The 15,369-nt window shown below is 41.9% G+C and overlaps 1 protein-coding gene across 7 annotated transcripts in view; it reads right to left on the bottom strand.

Annotated features, from left to right (window-relative positions):
- GAS2 (growth arrest specific 2) overlaps positions 1-15,369 on the bottom strand; it is a 118,294-nt gene that overhangs the window by 14,897 nt on the left and 88,028 nt on the right. The gene's annotated exons all lie outside the window — the stretch shown is intronic.

The raw sequence follows: 15,369 nt of genomic DNA, 5'->3' as shown, positions 1-15,369 counted from the left end.
CCTCAGAGATTCCAATGCTTGGCAGTTACCCAGGTCTGCTTGAAGGTAGCCATTGAAAATTCTCACATTCATCACTTAATGTGGAACCAGGTCTAGCTTGGTGAAGCCCTGAGAAAACCTCTGGAAGACTGGCAGTGTGCAGAAAAGTCTGTTCAGCTGTATGCCTTCCCAGAGGCTCTGATGACAGTAGCTTAGCATCCCTAACAGTCACCAAAACATTCAAAAGTTCATGCTAACAGTCTATGCTAATAGTCTGTTCAAACAGAATGACTGGGGGCCAGCCAAGAAGAGGACACCACCACAGAAGGCATTTATACAAAACTAGAAATTTTCTAAATTCATTCAAACAGGGATATGAATTTTCAGAAATTTTTAGGTAACTGTTTGTTTCTATATGAAGTTTTTCTACTTCCCTAAGAATTCAGTGACCTGAAAACACCAGAGTATGTAACAGGCTCCTGATTATTTGCTTGCAAGCCACATTTACAGACATTAAAAATACCTTGTAAGCAAAAATTACGCAGCTTCATCTCTAGAATTCCTCATAAAATTTATAACAAAATCCTGAAGTATGATCTATTTATCTGACTTAATTATCAGCCAGGTTCTATTTAGATATAGTCCTATATTAAAAAGTTTATAGACACTACAGCATAAATATTATAAAAGGCAGTATTGCTCTTACAGAGGACTCACCTACACACAAGGAATCATGGGAGTAATTCCCAGAAGAATATGGAAGAAAATCAGCTTCCAGTGGGAAAGCTAGAAAGCTTCCCTTCAACTACACTTTTTCTTGGCTTTCATTCCCCTTTTGTAAAAGAAAAACAATTCTTAGAGAAATGTTTTAGTCTAATAAAACAATAAAGCTTATTTTAGACTTTTAAGGAGTCACTTATGTGCCTGAGTACACACGTCCAAGGGATTCAAATTAAACCTCACCTCTAAAACTCTGAAAAAGTGCAAATGATGTAGTCAATTCCAGGTACCAGTTATTCATCCACACTGAAGTAATTTATTTGCAATCTATTGAATGTATGTTTTTGTTGGAGTCAGAGGCACAGATTGTGTGCCCTTATCTCTGATACCTGTCTCTGACATCCAGGAAAGCACTGAATTTCATATAACACCATGAAAACAACTGTTAAATAGAAAAACTAGGAATGCAAGTGTGTAAATTAGGTAGTTTTCTTAAGTCACTGGGTGAAAAAGTTAAAGATTTAGACTAGTTTAGAGAACAGAAGAAAAGATGAAGGATTTAGGGTGTTGTCTCTTTTTCCTTCTTTCTTCTTCATCTTCTTTGAGAGGTTTTTGGGTAATAGAAAGTGATTGGATAGGGAATACCACAGTGCAGCACACAGGTGTTGGGCCATTGGGTCACTAAGAAAAATAATTTACATGGCATTTGTTAATTGAATAAATAGACATATAAAAGACCTTGAAAAAATGCTTTCTAAGCCATTTTGCACCTTTCTATCTTAGTGCACATAGCTCCTTGTATCCTGTATACATGTAACGTAGATAAAAGAAGAATAAACAACCAAGTCTGAACAAGAGAAAACTGCCTCTCATCAATCTCAGTCCAAGGGGGAAAAAGAACCCAACCACAAGTGTCCCATCAGGACGTATTTTGGCAGATAACAACTTATTAGTCCCTTCCAACCTAAATTGTCCGAAAAATGAATAATTAAAAATAAGTATTTTTCCACCTGAAAACCAGGAAATATGCACTCCTCATTTTCCCTTGTCATCCCTCATTAAGTCACATTTTGCCTAGCTCCCGTCTTTATATAGGATTATACAAAAATGGTTTGGGTTGTCTACTAGTTTTAGAAGTTCCAAACGATGCAACTTCAACCATTACATATGGACTTGTTTAAGGGCCAGCTCCAACTTTCTGTGTTGTCATTCTAAAACTGTAATAAAGTAGCCTGCACTTCCTCTCTCTTCAGACACCATGGTAATGACATAGAAAATAGCTCTCTGTATTAACATCTCCTTCTCACTTTTGGAGAGTTATATATTGGAAATTGCACGAAACAAATCGCAGTTGGAAAAAACATCATAAAAAAGCTCAGACTGAAAAAAATTGTCAAGAGAATATGCTAATTGCTTGTCACAGTATTTCTAGCTATGCTGCGATTTGGTTTCAGAATTAACATAGTTTCTGAATTATAAAGAATTTTGTTTTAATGTTACATCTTGGGCTGTATCAAACACATCAACAGGTATCCACTTAATTAATTGAAACAACATCTGTTTCAGATCAAAAGAACAAGCAAATTTTGTGTAGGCAAATATAAAAGGCATCTAAATAATCATTTAGAGATGTAAATACCCAAAGGACTATTTAAACATTTATAGTATGAAACAGAAAATGGCAGGTGTAATTATCCACTTTTCTTATTTTCAAAATCTGGCTGTCACTTCACTCTGCAAACAAAATTCATCAGAGGACTGCAGACATCTCTCTGCAGGCAGGACATTGAGGAGATCAGCCACAGTAAAGACAGTGATTTTAAGCCATACCCTTATCCTTTTGAAGTTAAAAGTAAGTGAGGTTTTCAGCACAACTGTACTGAGTCCTAATGTAATGTAATCTTCCTAGGCAAAAACTATTATGCTAATAAGAGTATCAAATATTGTTGGGGGTTAGGTGTCCTTTTTTTTGTTCTGGCTTGCCCGTGGAATTTTTACCCATTAGTTGCGGGGACAACCTAACTGTGGGTACTTAGTGGGTAGTTGACAAAAGACAAAGAGTGGCCAGGCCCAGGGGGGGAAGGGGGGCAGGAGAAAGGAGGGTGGGGACAGTTTGGCGGGCTTTTCTTCAGCTTCGGAGAAAGACATTTTTCGGGCGCGGAGCTGTTGTTGTAGAGAGAAGGGAATTTCGCCATCACCCAGACGGAGCTGCTGCTTCTTCTCCTTCTTCCCTCTTCGTTGGTGGCCTCACACCCCCTGTCCTGCAGGGACATGTGGCAGTGCCAGCCACCGCCGCGGAGCTGCTGATACACCTCATCCACCGGCCTAGGATCTCTGCTCATCCCTGCTGTTCCAGCCGACTGTTCCTCAGAGGCCTGCAGGAGCACCGGGGGGTTTGGAAGCAAAGCCTCTCCTCCATCCCGTCTCAGCCGAGAAGGCTGTCACGGGGTCCCTGGTTCTGTTTTCTTGCTAATGCTCTAGTTATTGTTGTTTGTTTGCCTGGTTATACTAGTAAAAAACTGTTATTCCTATCCCCAGATCTCTGCCTAAAAGCCCCTTGATTTCAAAATTATAATAATTCAGAGGGAGGGGGTCTACATTCTTTCATCCCAAGGGAGGCTCCTGCCCTCCCTAGCAGACACCTGTCTTCTAGAACCAAGACAAATATGTAAGAAGGAATGGCAGCAGAGTGGTATATTATATATTGCGACATCTTTAAGACAAACACTATCTTTTATTTAATAATGTGAGAAATGAACTTGTAAAAATTCGTAAAAATCTAAATAAATGTATATAACAATAATGATATAAAATATAAAGTACAGTATGACACACAAGCCCTTCCCAGATCTAGCCACGAATTCCCACTCAAAGGATAACGATCCTAGCCGGCGCCCATCAACAAAAGAATAGACAGGACGCGGCCCATCAAGCTGACAGGAAAAAAAAAACTCCTCAAACTGACAAGGACAGGCTCGGTGACCATCAACGGGGAAGAATAGGCAGGACACGAAACATCAAGCCAAAACGGAGAGGCACCGACGAGATATTCATCACCGGACCCGAACACCTCGCCTTGCAGGCTACCGTTGGGGGAAGCCATCAAGTAAACAAAAGGAAAAATCCAGCCGAAATATCCATCGGCTCCAACCCGGATCCAGCCATCCCATCCGGATGGCCTGAACCACAAGAGCCACTCAGAATTTCTTTACATATGAGGAGACTCGGTCCGGACGTCCATTCGACTCTATTCTCCAATGCCAGGAAATCAATTCATACGACAATCAAGGACTGTTGATGAATGGTGCCTGCCTGGAATTTGGCCTCAAGGCTAAAAATCCCTATAAAAACCCCGGACAGTTTACCCTCCTGCGTGGATTTGGGAACACCTATACCTTTGGGTATAGACCCCTGTCCACCCAGCGCTGCGCTGTTTGTTTTATTGTGGTTTTTCCTCATTGTTTATTTTTTTATAGAAATTGTTTTATAATAAATTGTTTTTATTTAACCCAAATCTGCCTTTGCATTTATAACAGATTGGTGCCGTGACTCGGATCGGAGAAACTGCGGGGAATCTCGCTGCCCAGGACGGGTACCCCCGCTGATTTTGGCGGCCTGGTGAGTTGAGAACCCCCGTAGTTCGTTCCGATATCCGAACCAAATTTAGGCGGAGGTAAAAACCACAATAAAAAGGATAAATCCGGATCGGAGAGCTCGGAAGGCACGGAGCCTTCGGGAGCCGCGGCTTACTTTGCTCGTAAAACGTCTAGTGCGCACAAGGGACACCCACGCAGGAAAATAGCTGTAAGTACTGCTGGTTGAGCGGGCGATCGGGCGAGTGTGTGAGACGTGATCTGATCACGAAGCGAGTGCGGACTTCAAGGTCGCGTTTCCATCCTCCCGCGAGGGAATTGGCCGGCCGCGAAGGAAGCGATACAGAGTGAAAGTTTTTTTTTCCCTCGACACACACTCGTAAAACCTGAGACCAAAGGGTGTCTCGGGAACTGATCGCAAGGTACTAAGAGGGGAAGGGACGTCTTGTCGAGCTCGAGGCTGGTAAACCCTCTTAGTAACGGACCCAGGGAGAGGTCCAGGGAAGAATCAAAAGTTCCGATTACAAGAGACCTCAGCTCAGCTCGCTGAAAGGTGAGTATCGGCAAATTTTGATTCCTAAGTACACAACGCAGAAACTGATATCGACTCACGGAGAAGTCGAAGAAAGGTAAGAATATATTTGCGAAGTATGGGGCAGAAAAAGAGTAAGCTTCAAAGAAGAAGCACAGGAAAAGATTCCTCCGATCAGGGGGAGGAATCACCAGACATCCCACTAGAAAGTCCCTTGGGGTGGATGCTAAAACACTGGGAAGATTGTCCCCAAAGGAAGGGGAAATCAAAGGAGAAATTAATACATTACTGTATGGAGGTTTAGGGAGGACAGGAGTTGAGAAGTCACCTCACTTGGCCAGTGTTAGGCACATTTGAAAAATGGACGTGTAACAAGTTGTTCTCCTATGTGGAGAACAAAGTCCCCTCAGATCCTGAGGAGAGGGAATACGCTAAGCTCTGGGTAAATGTCAGAGTAGGGCTATTCCCAATAAAGCAAAAAGAAAAACGTGAGTCGAAAACTGAGTCCTGGGAACCCCTCGATCACTTACCACCCCCGTATCGAGGACCAGCGGGACCTTCCTCTGCAGATCAAGTAATGCCCACAGCACCCTTGGGCCCCCGAGACCAACCCACTGAGATACGTGTGGCTCAAGCGGGAGACTCGGGGCCAGCAGCGATGCCGGCAGCCCTTCCCCTTTCCCCGCCTGTAAACACCGTAACCACAGCAACCTCCTCGGAGGTTTTTTCTGCGCAAGGCTGGGGAACACCCTATCCGTCCCTGCCGGTCCAGCCGCCACAACCGGGACCCTCCCATACAACGGAGGGGGCTCCTCCCTTCAACCGGGTGGCGGCAGAAATTCCACAATTAATAACAGGGAGGCAATACACAATCACCAATTCCCCTCCCGCAAGTAGAACCCGTTTAAAAGCAAGAATGATAGATAATGAATGGGGAGAGAGTGAAGAGGGGCACCGGTTGCTCCCTCTTAAGGAAGTACCGACGGCCCCGGGAGTGATCGGTTTTGTGAATGTCCCCCTTAACTCTGGAGATGTAAGAGCATTTAAAAAAAGAGATAGGGCGGTTGTTAGATGACCCTCTCGGAGTGGCTGAGAGGTTAGATGAATTTTTAGGGAGTAGCATTTATACCTTTGACGATCTTATGGCAATCCTGAGATCACTGTTTAATCCGGAGGAAAGGGAAATGATTAAACAAGCCGGGATCAGAGACTAGGACAGACGCAATCCACAGGGGATGCCAGGTAACCAGAAATGGCCTAGCGCAAGCCCGAGCTGGAATGCACAAACAGAGGAAAGCAGATAGAACATGATGGATTTAAGGAGCATGATTGTACAAGGTATAAGAGAAGCGGTCCCTAGGGGCCAGAATATTAGCAAAGTTTTTAGAGAGTGTCAAGAAAAAAAAAGGAACCACCCACTGAATAGATCGAGAGATTACGGCGAAGTTTACAGATTTACTCTGAGACTGACCCGAACTCTCCTGTGGGGGAGGTTCTGTTAAAAAACACAATTCGTTGCTAAATCTTGGGAGGACATTAAGAGAAAATTAGAAAAGATCGAGGAGTGGCAAGATAAAAGCCTCCAGGAGCTCCTAAGGGAAGCTCAAAAAAGTATACATGAGGAGAGAAGATGAGAAGCAGAAATTGCAGGCTAAGGTTTTAGTAACTGCAGTAAAAGAAGTCCAGAAACAAGAACAGATGCAGGGTAAGTTTAAATCACTACCCGGAAAAGGTCGAGATTCTCACCGGGCAGCCCCGGCCCCATGGAAAGAACCCCCTGAATGCTACTACTGTAAAAAGGTAGGACACATTCAGCGAAAATGTAAACAAAAATTAAAAGATGAGAAAATTTTTCAGGAAGACTAGGGGTGTCAGGGGCTCTTTAATTTGGGGACCAGAACATCCAAGGAGCCCTTGATAAAGTTAAAAGTGGGACCCCAACGACAAGTGGTAAGTTTTCTTGTAGATACTGGGGCAGAAAGAAGTACTCTGCAAAAATTGCCATACGGATGTGTGGCTAGCAGAAAAAAAGTTTTTGTAATCAGTGCAAAGGGAGACCCCTTTGAAGTACCTATAATAAAAGATGTGGAAATAGAATCTAAAAATAAAATTTGCTTAGAGAATTTGCTATTAGTAGAAGAAGCAGATTACAATTTACTGGGAAGGGACATGATTGTTGCTTTAAGAATTAATATCTTGATTAAAAATTCTGAATTAGTGGTGAAAATATTTAAGTTGACTCCTAAAAATGAAAAGAAAATAAACCCTGAAGTATAGCATTCAAAGAGAGAAGGGAGTTGAAACAAATAATTGATGACCTCCTAAACGAGGGTACTTTAGAGCCTTGCATGTCTCAACACAACACCCCCATCCTGGCTGTAAAAAAAAAAAAAAAAAAAAAAAAAAAAAAAAAAAAAAGACGGATGATAGCGTCCGATTAATCCAGGACCTACGAGCGGTAAACGCTAGGACCCGGACTAGATTCCCGGTGGTGGCCAACCCCTATACTTTACTAAATAAACTCACACCAGAAGATGTGTGGTATAGTGTGATTAATTTAAAAGATGCTTTTTAGACTTGCCCTCTGGATGAAAGGAGTAGAGATTATTTTGCATTTCAGTGGGAGGACCCAGATACAAACCGTAAGCAACAGCTAAGGTGGACGGTCCTCCCCCAGGAGTTTGTAGAGTCTCCGAACCTTTTCGGACAAGCTTTAAAACAAATGTTAACCCAATTTGCTCTTGAGGACAGGACAAAGCTTTCACAGTATGTAGATGACTTGTTAATAGCTGGACCGACTGAAGAGAGTGTGAAGAAAAGCACGATTGCCTTGTTAAACTTTCTAAGAAAGAAAAGTTTGAAAGTATCAAAATCCAAGCTGCAATTCACAGAGCCTGAAATAAAAAAATAAAATACCTCAGACATTGGATATCTCAAAGAAAAAATTAGACCCGGAGAGGGTAGCAGACATCCTTGCATTGCCTGCACCAAAAACAAAAAGGCAAATTAGACAAATTCTAGGGCTCTTAGGATATTGCAGGCAGTGGATTGAGAGTTTCAGTGAAAAAGTGAAGTTTTTGTATGAAAGATTAAACACTGACAGGCTGAAGTAAACTGGACAAGATGAGTCTAATTTCCAGAAATTAAAAACTGTTCTTATGACTGCCCCGGTACTAACTCTACCAGATACGAATAAAGAATTCCAGTTGTTTGTGAATGTGAGTAAACAAACAACACAGGGAAACCTGACTCAGGAATGGGCAGACAAAAGAAAGCCTATAGGCTTCAAAGATCTTAGATCCAATCAGTCAGGGTTAGCCTACGTGTTTACCAGCAATTGTAACAGTGGCTCTGTTAATAAGAGAAGCAAGGAAAATAACTTTTCCTCCCCTAGTAGTTTACACTCCCCACGATGTGAAAAACATATTGCAGCAAAAAGCAGAGAAGTGGCTGACTGATTCCAGGCTTCTAAAATATGAAGCCATCTTAATCAGCTCACCCGGTTTAGAATTGAAAACCACTGCAAAAAAATCCTGCTCAGTTTCTATTCAGAAAAATTAGTACATGATTGTTCTAAAATCGTAGAGCTGCAGACCAGATAAGTTACATCAACGCAAACTGTGATTGTTTTCCATTTATACATTTTAAATGTGCTTGTTGTAAACAAATTTGAGTAACCCACTGTTGGGGAGAGTACAAACCTAAGAGACTGTGTACCAATTGTCTGACTAAAGAACAGGAGCTGACTAGCCGTTTCTTAATACTTGTCACCCGGGCGGGGTTTTTAGAACTTGACTCTCCTGAGTGGTACCTGCTTTTTCAAAAGGGGATTAGAGGTAAACTAGACTCCAAAGCAAAAAAAAAATTGAGTGCCAAAAAAACAGTCAAGGTACCGAGCAAGACAGACACAATTAAGTCGTCTCGGTGAGCTGCTTTCAAGAGAAAGTACGCCATTAGGACTACAAGGGCCCCTGAAGAATATCCTTGCTGCCGAGAAGATGGTAATCCCCGCCGTATATTTCTATACGGGCGAAGGGCAAGGCAGAGGGATACACCGGTGGGGAATCCTGACTGTCCTGAGTCTAGCCGTGTGCTTAGCCGAGAGAATGATTCCCGAAGTACCTCCGGGGGAGCGTCTCCTGGGGAAGTGTGAGCAGTGTCAGACTGCCACAGATACCAGACGAATAGTTAACTACTGTCCTCCGGAACGTTGTTTGTCTAACAGCACTCAGTATAATCTTTGTGAATTAAAGGGGAAGGTCCAGTGTTACCACTCAGGGGCAAGGCTTAAGAACGGGCAGTCTAAAACTCCTATGAAAAGAAAGACTGAAACTTCCCATTTCAGGTATAAGAGAGAAGTGGAAATGATTCCCCCAATTCCAATCTGCAGTCAATGTAACAAAACGGTCTAGATAGGGGGGAAAAGACAATCCACCTTTTTGGCATATTATGCGGTTAACCCTTTATGTTACAATAAAGCGAATTTGAAAATGTGTACCATAGGAGGGAAAATATATTGGGAAAGTAGAAATTTAAAACATGAAAAAAAGGCTTTTTTTAATAATGAACCGATAATCCTTGATTTGTTAAAAAGTAGTGATGACCGGGTATGTTTGCAATTCAACCAAGTATTCTGCTTCTCCAGGGATGAGGAAGGGGTGGACCCTGAAAACAAAATATAAAACAAATAACCCTAGAGTTAAAGAGGCGAGAAGCGGAAGCTCAGAAAAAGAAGTTAGAACAGGAGAGGCTTAACTCTCTTAGTGAACATTATGAGCAATTAGAGAAACAATACAGCAATTGGGGGTTGCCAAACCCCAACCAGAATCTTTTCATAGATCTAATGCAAGAAATAGCCACAGAATTAAGTCTATCTAACTGTTAGATCTGTGGCGGTTTAAAATCAGCTGAAAGATAGCCTTGGAAGGGAGAGGAACTAACCCCAGAGTAACTTCTAAAAATGAGAAGGCTCTAAAATATCAAAAACAAAACAAAGACCAGAGAGAAAAGAATTCACTGATTTAGTAGGCTATACCCCGTGTGTAAGCACACTCACGGTGAATTCGGAAAGCAAAACAAAAACCTGGCAACCTGAACCACCCGCGGGCTATTGGAGTCGCTCCCGGGGGAATAACTGTGAATAGATGGAAATAATTGAACTTTACTGGTACAAAAACTCTGGGGCCAATCCCTTCCATGAGCTAATAGGATTGAAGGAATATTGAGATGATCCGGCAAAGTTGAACAAGGGTTGGGAAGCTCCTGATGGTATATATTGGATATGTGGAAAAAGGCATACAGCGAGCTACCCAGAAAATGGAAAGGATCCTGCACACTTGGAATAATTCGGTCCTTTTTCTTTACTCTACCTAAAACAGAGAGTAAATCATTGAGCCCCTCTCTTTGAGACATTAAACAGACAAAGGAGGGAATTAAAACGGAAACTACCAATAGCGGGAGGCAACCAGAAGTGGAACGAGGAAGAATGACCTGCCAAAAGGATCATTCAATATTACGGGCCGCTACTTAGGCAAATGATGGCAGCTGGGGTTACAGAACCCCCATTTATCTCCTCAACAGACTTATCAAGTTGCAAGCGGTGGTAGAGATAGTTTCCAACCACACTTCAGAAGCCCTAGAACTCCTAGCCAAACAACATTCACAAATGAGAGCTTTTGTGTACCAAAACAGACTAGCTCTCGATTATTTGCTAGCCGAGGAGGGAGGAGTGTGTGGCAGATACAACGAATCCGAGTGTTGTATGGAAATAGACGATTACGGAGAAACAATAAAAGGATTGGCTGCTGAAATTAAAAAGGTAGCTCATGTGCCAGTCCAAAAATAGAATTCAATCCTACAAGCCTCCTGGTGAGACCAGATATTCGGGCAAGGAGCTTGGTAGAAGAAGCTAGTATTTTTCATCACTTGTTCAGTTGCCGGAATCATTTTCCTTCCCTGCTTAATTCCTTGCTTCATCAGACTAATTCACTCTGTTGTGCAAGGAATGCAGATTGCCACACTTCCAATTGATCCTGAGAAAGCGCAAGGGAGACCTACTCCTCTCTCTAAACTAATGAAATTAGAGGAGGAAAAAGAAAACGAAAATGTGTTTAAAGCCTTAAAGAATTTTTGAAAATAAATATAACCTGGCACAAGCATATAGTGAGAATTCGTTAACAGACTGGGAAGAAGATGAATGTGAGTAAAAAAATTATAGTCCTCCCCTGCAGAATTGGATGAAATAACACGAATTTTTAATGTAATGAATTATTAGGCGGGGGACTGTGAGAAATGAACTTGTAAAAATTCGTAAAAATCTAAATAAATGTATATAACAATAATGATATAAAATATAAAGTACAGTATGACACACAAGCCCTTCCCAGATCTAGCCACGAATTCCCACTCAAAGGATAACGATCCTAGCCGGCGCCCATCAACAAAAGAATAGACAGGACGCGGCCCATCAAGCTGACAGGAAAAAAAAAACTCCTCAAACTGACAAGGACAGGCTCGGTGACCATCAACGGGGAAGAATAGGCAGGACACGAAACATCAAGCCAAAACGGAGAGGCACCGACGAGATATTCATCACCGGACCCGAACACCTCGCCTTGCAGGCTACCGTTGGGGGAAGCCATCAAGTAAACAAAAGGAAAAATCCAGCCGAAATATCCATCGGCTCCAACCCGGATCCAGCCATCCCATCCGGATGGCCTGAACCACAAGAGCCACTCAGAATTTCTTTACATATGAGGAGACTCGGTCCGGACGTCCATTCGACTCTATTCTCCAATGCCAGGAAATCAATTCATACGACAATCAAGGACTGTTGATGAATGGTGCCTGCCTGGAATTTGGCCTCAAGGCTAAAAATCCCTATAAAAACCCCGGACAGTTTACCCTCCTGCGTGGATTTGGGAACACCTATACCTTTGGGTATAGACCCCTGTCCACCCAGCGCTGCGCTGTTTGTTTTATTGTGGTTTTTCCTCATTGTTTATTTTTTTATAGAAATTGTTTTATAATACATTGTTTTTATTTAACCCAAATCTGCCTTTGCATTTATAACAATAAGATCCTTAGCAAGATCCTTCATCTGCCCAATGGCATCATCACACAGCAAGGAAGAATTTAGGGTTCAATTACATAGGGGTAACATGGTACATTAGGGTACTATCTTCCATATTCAACTCCAAACTGCTTCAGATATCTGCAGCAGACACACATTAATAATGAGGGTTTTTTTTTCAGCAGTAAGAATAAGATAGTACTATTATTATGATCTATCACAGATACTGTTGTACTTTCAAAGAAGACTTGCTCTTTAAAAAAGCCATTTCTCTTCAGTTAAGGCATAATGAGACTCATAAGATTTAGTTGGCAACAGACACATCTAACAGTCATTATTAGGACAGAATATTTTAATTATAAGTGTGTTTCATTAAATTTTCTTCCCTACTCATATTTTTGTCATTTTTCTATTACACAGTTGAGTTTTCAGGATTTGTAAAGTGATAGCAGCTTATAGCATCATTATGAACTATAATATTAGGTACTATAATACTGTACTGTACTTGTTACTGTAATATTGTATTTTATTATTAAATAGATATTACCTACTGTTTCACACTTTAACCCAGTAATACATTTTGAAATAAAGTAGAGATGGAAATGTTTAAATATATAAATAAAGTGAAGATCTACTCCTACCTGGAAGCTTACTCAGTAACAAACAGATACACTTCTGTACCAAATGAAACCAGTTACATATTTTCAAGAAGTGAGTGGTGTAGTTCCTACTGAAGTCAATAGGAAGTCCAGTTCTTCAAAATGTATTTTGGGTCATGTTTTTCAGAAATCTTAAATAGACCCTTTTGCTAAAATAAGTAGTATTTTTTTTCTTTTATGAAAAGGCCCCTAGGATAAAGGTTTTAAAACCATAACCACTATATCATTTTTTAATTAAATCCACTCCTTTCAAAGTATCCTGAAACCAAGTCACACAACTTTCTCATACTGGCCTAGCAAGTTTTATTATAAAATTATTTGAGAGTTCCCCTAGAAGACGTACAGATATGGAAAAGCTGAGATTTTTTTAAATGTAGATCTGGGCTTATAGAGGTCTGAAAGATGCTAAGAAACATATTTGATCAGGAAGGCACAGGTGTGGGAGTCAGCCGGCCTGAGGTAACCACAGACTTAAGCCCATGGGAAAAACCTGTTAGGCAGGGTGAGGAGAAATGGTTGATGAGAGTTCTTATGTTAAATAAGAATTATTATCTTTTATATATATATAATATTATATATGTAATATATATTATAATGTTAATAGTTATTCCAGATAAGGTTATTTTTCTAGTTCTCTTTTATGATTGGACCCCTACCCTCAGACCTACCCTATATATTGTTGTGTTTCCCCATTTTCTTGTCTTCTGAGGTTGCCCCCATACTGTGCACAGCTTATGTTCCTTTGTTATTTTACGCATTATTAAAGTTCTTTATTTTTGCAACACAGTCGTACCTGTTCCTATTTTAATTTTGCTGTGCAATCCCCAGCTGGACTGGTCTCTGTGTCACAGAGCCGAATGCAACAAGTGGCACAGGATGATAAATTATTAAAGTCCTATGTGATCTAAGAGAGATAAGTAGTTTCACAAGCCTCCATTTATAGCAGAGAGCAGGAAAATTGCATGTTTGCAGTGATATCAGGAACAATGTACCAGAAAAATCTTCCATTTGATGTATCAGCATAACATCATACTAGGACAGCACCACAGCCTCCAAAAAGGGGCAACAGCAATTGCTGAAAACAGTACTCTGATAAATCTAACAACATACAGTGGTATCACTGAAGATCAGCCAATTGTGGTTTGTGAGAAGTACAGCAACAGCAGGGTGGGGACAGAATAAGAAAGTAGAAAATAGGATGTGGAGATGTGTAAAATGGTAACAAACAGGTGGCCTAGAAGTACCCACTGGAATGTTAGAGGCAACAGTACTTGAGAGCCAAGGTATCCTGTGGTGATTGATAATGTTATTGTATTCCATATCTATCTGTGCCAATAATTGTTAGTCTCTTTCAGACCCTGCATCTGGGACCCTTGTGTGTGTCAGGTTGCTATCGCGGTCGTTTTCAAAATCTCCCCACCAAGGTGGTTTGCTGCTTTTGCCACATGGTGTTTGCTCTCAGTCTGTTTGGTCTTTGCTCGGGGAAAGGTGGGGTATTTTTTTGGTGTGTGTGTGGGGTTTTGTTTGTTTTTTTTTTGTGGGGGGGAGTTTGGTTTTTTTTGTTTTGTATTCTTTTTTGGGGGGCAGGGGGTCCCCCTTGGCTTGGAGAGACTGCAGTTAGCGGGTTTGAACTGCCTTGGGGCAGTTCCGCACACGCCTGCGTGTCCATGCCTACGACTCAGCTCCAGTAGAGATGTTGCAGAGCTCTCGCTCTTGTGTGGCAGCAGAGCTCTCGCTCTTGTGTGGCAGTGTGATAAATGTAACCTTGGATAAAAATTCGTGAAAGAATAAATAAGTATATAACTAGATTTGTAACAATGTAAAAAGTATATAAAATATAGTGTGGCCGAAGAATTTCCCCAAACCCAGCAGTAACTACCCATTCAGGCGGTAACGACCCTAGGCGAGGTTCATCAGCCTGAAAGAAAAAGCAGGTTAAGCCAAACAAAGAAAGGAGCCAGGCCGAGATATCTGTCGACTCCACACCGGACTTGGATACTTCACTCTGAGAGCCCAACCGAAGATACAATCAAGAAGCACTCAGAACTTTTACATATGAGAGGACTCTGCCCAGTCGTCTATTGATTCAGTTCCACGGTTCCAGGAAATTCATTCAACCAGCCATCTAAACTCTTTGTTGAACAGTAACTGCTCAGAGTTTTGGCCTCAGGACACAAAATCCCTATAAAAACCCCGGACAGTCTACCCTCCTTCGTGGATTTGGGAACACCTATACCTTTGGGTATAGACCCCTGTCCACCCAGCGCTGCGCTGTTTATTTTATTGTGGTTTTTCCTCGTTGTTTATTTTTATTATAAAGATTGTTTTATAATAAACTGTTCTTTTATTTAACCTAAATTTGTCTTTGCATTTATAACAGCAGCTTTCCATTTGTAACTGTAGCCATTCCTAGAAAGTGTATTTCACAATCAGAAACTGTTTTGAAGTGAATTTTGCAAGCTGCCGGCAGTGAAAAAAAGAGCAAGGGAAGTGCTGGGGTAAGGACACAGGACACCCCAAGTCCCCAGTGGACCTGTCCTCCCCCAGCCACCCCACCACCACGGTGCAGAGCCCAGGAGCAGGAAGAAGCGGTGACAGCGACATGGACGCCCCCACAAGCCGGCAAGGTTCCATCTGCCCTGGAAGTTCTCTGTAGCTCCTGCCTATCTGGTAGGGGCTGTCACCATCTCGTCTGCTCCTGGGGCCAGGCAGTCACCTGGATTGCGTAATTTTAGAAGGGAAAGGTGTGACGTCATCTCCACCCCCCCCCCCAAACCCCCCATCCTTCAGTCATGTGGCCGCTGCTGCCTGGCG

This window comes from Pseudopodoces humilis, chromosome 7 (assembly GCF_049639895.1).
Source record: "Pseudopodoces humilis isolate 2021_Gansu_Grassland_sample_001 chromosome 7, ASM4963989v1, whole genome shotgun sequence".
Taxonomy (NCBI): domain Eukaryota; kingdom Metazoa; phylum Chordata; class Aves; order Passeriformes; family Paridae; genus Pseudopodoces; species Pseudopodoces humilis.
The sequence above is the reverse complement of the archived record's forward strand: the minus strand, read 5'-3'. Positions and strand labels throughout refer to the sequence as shown.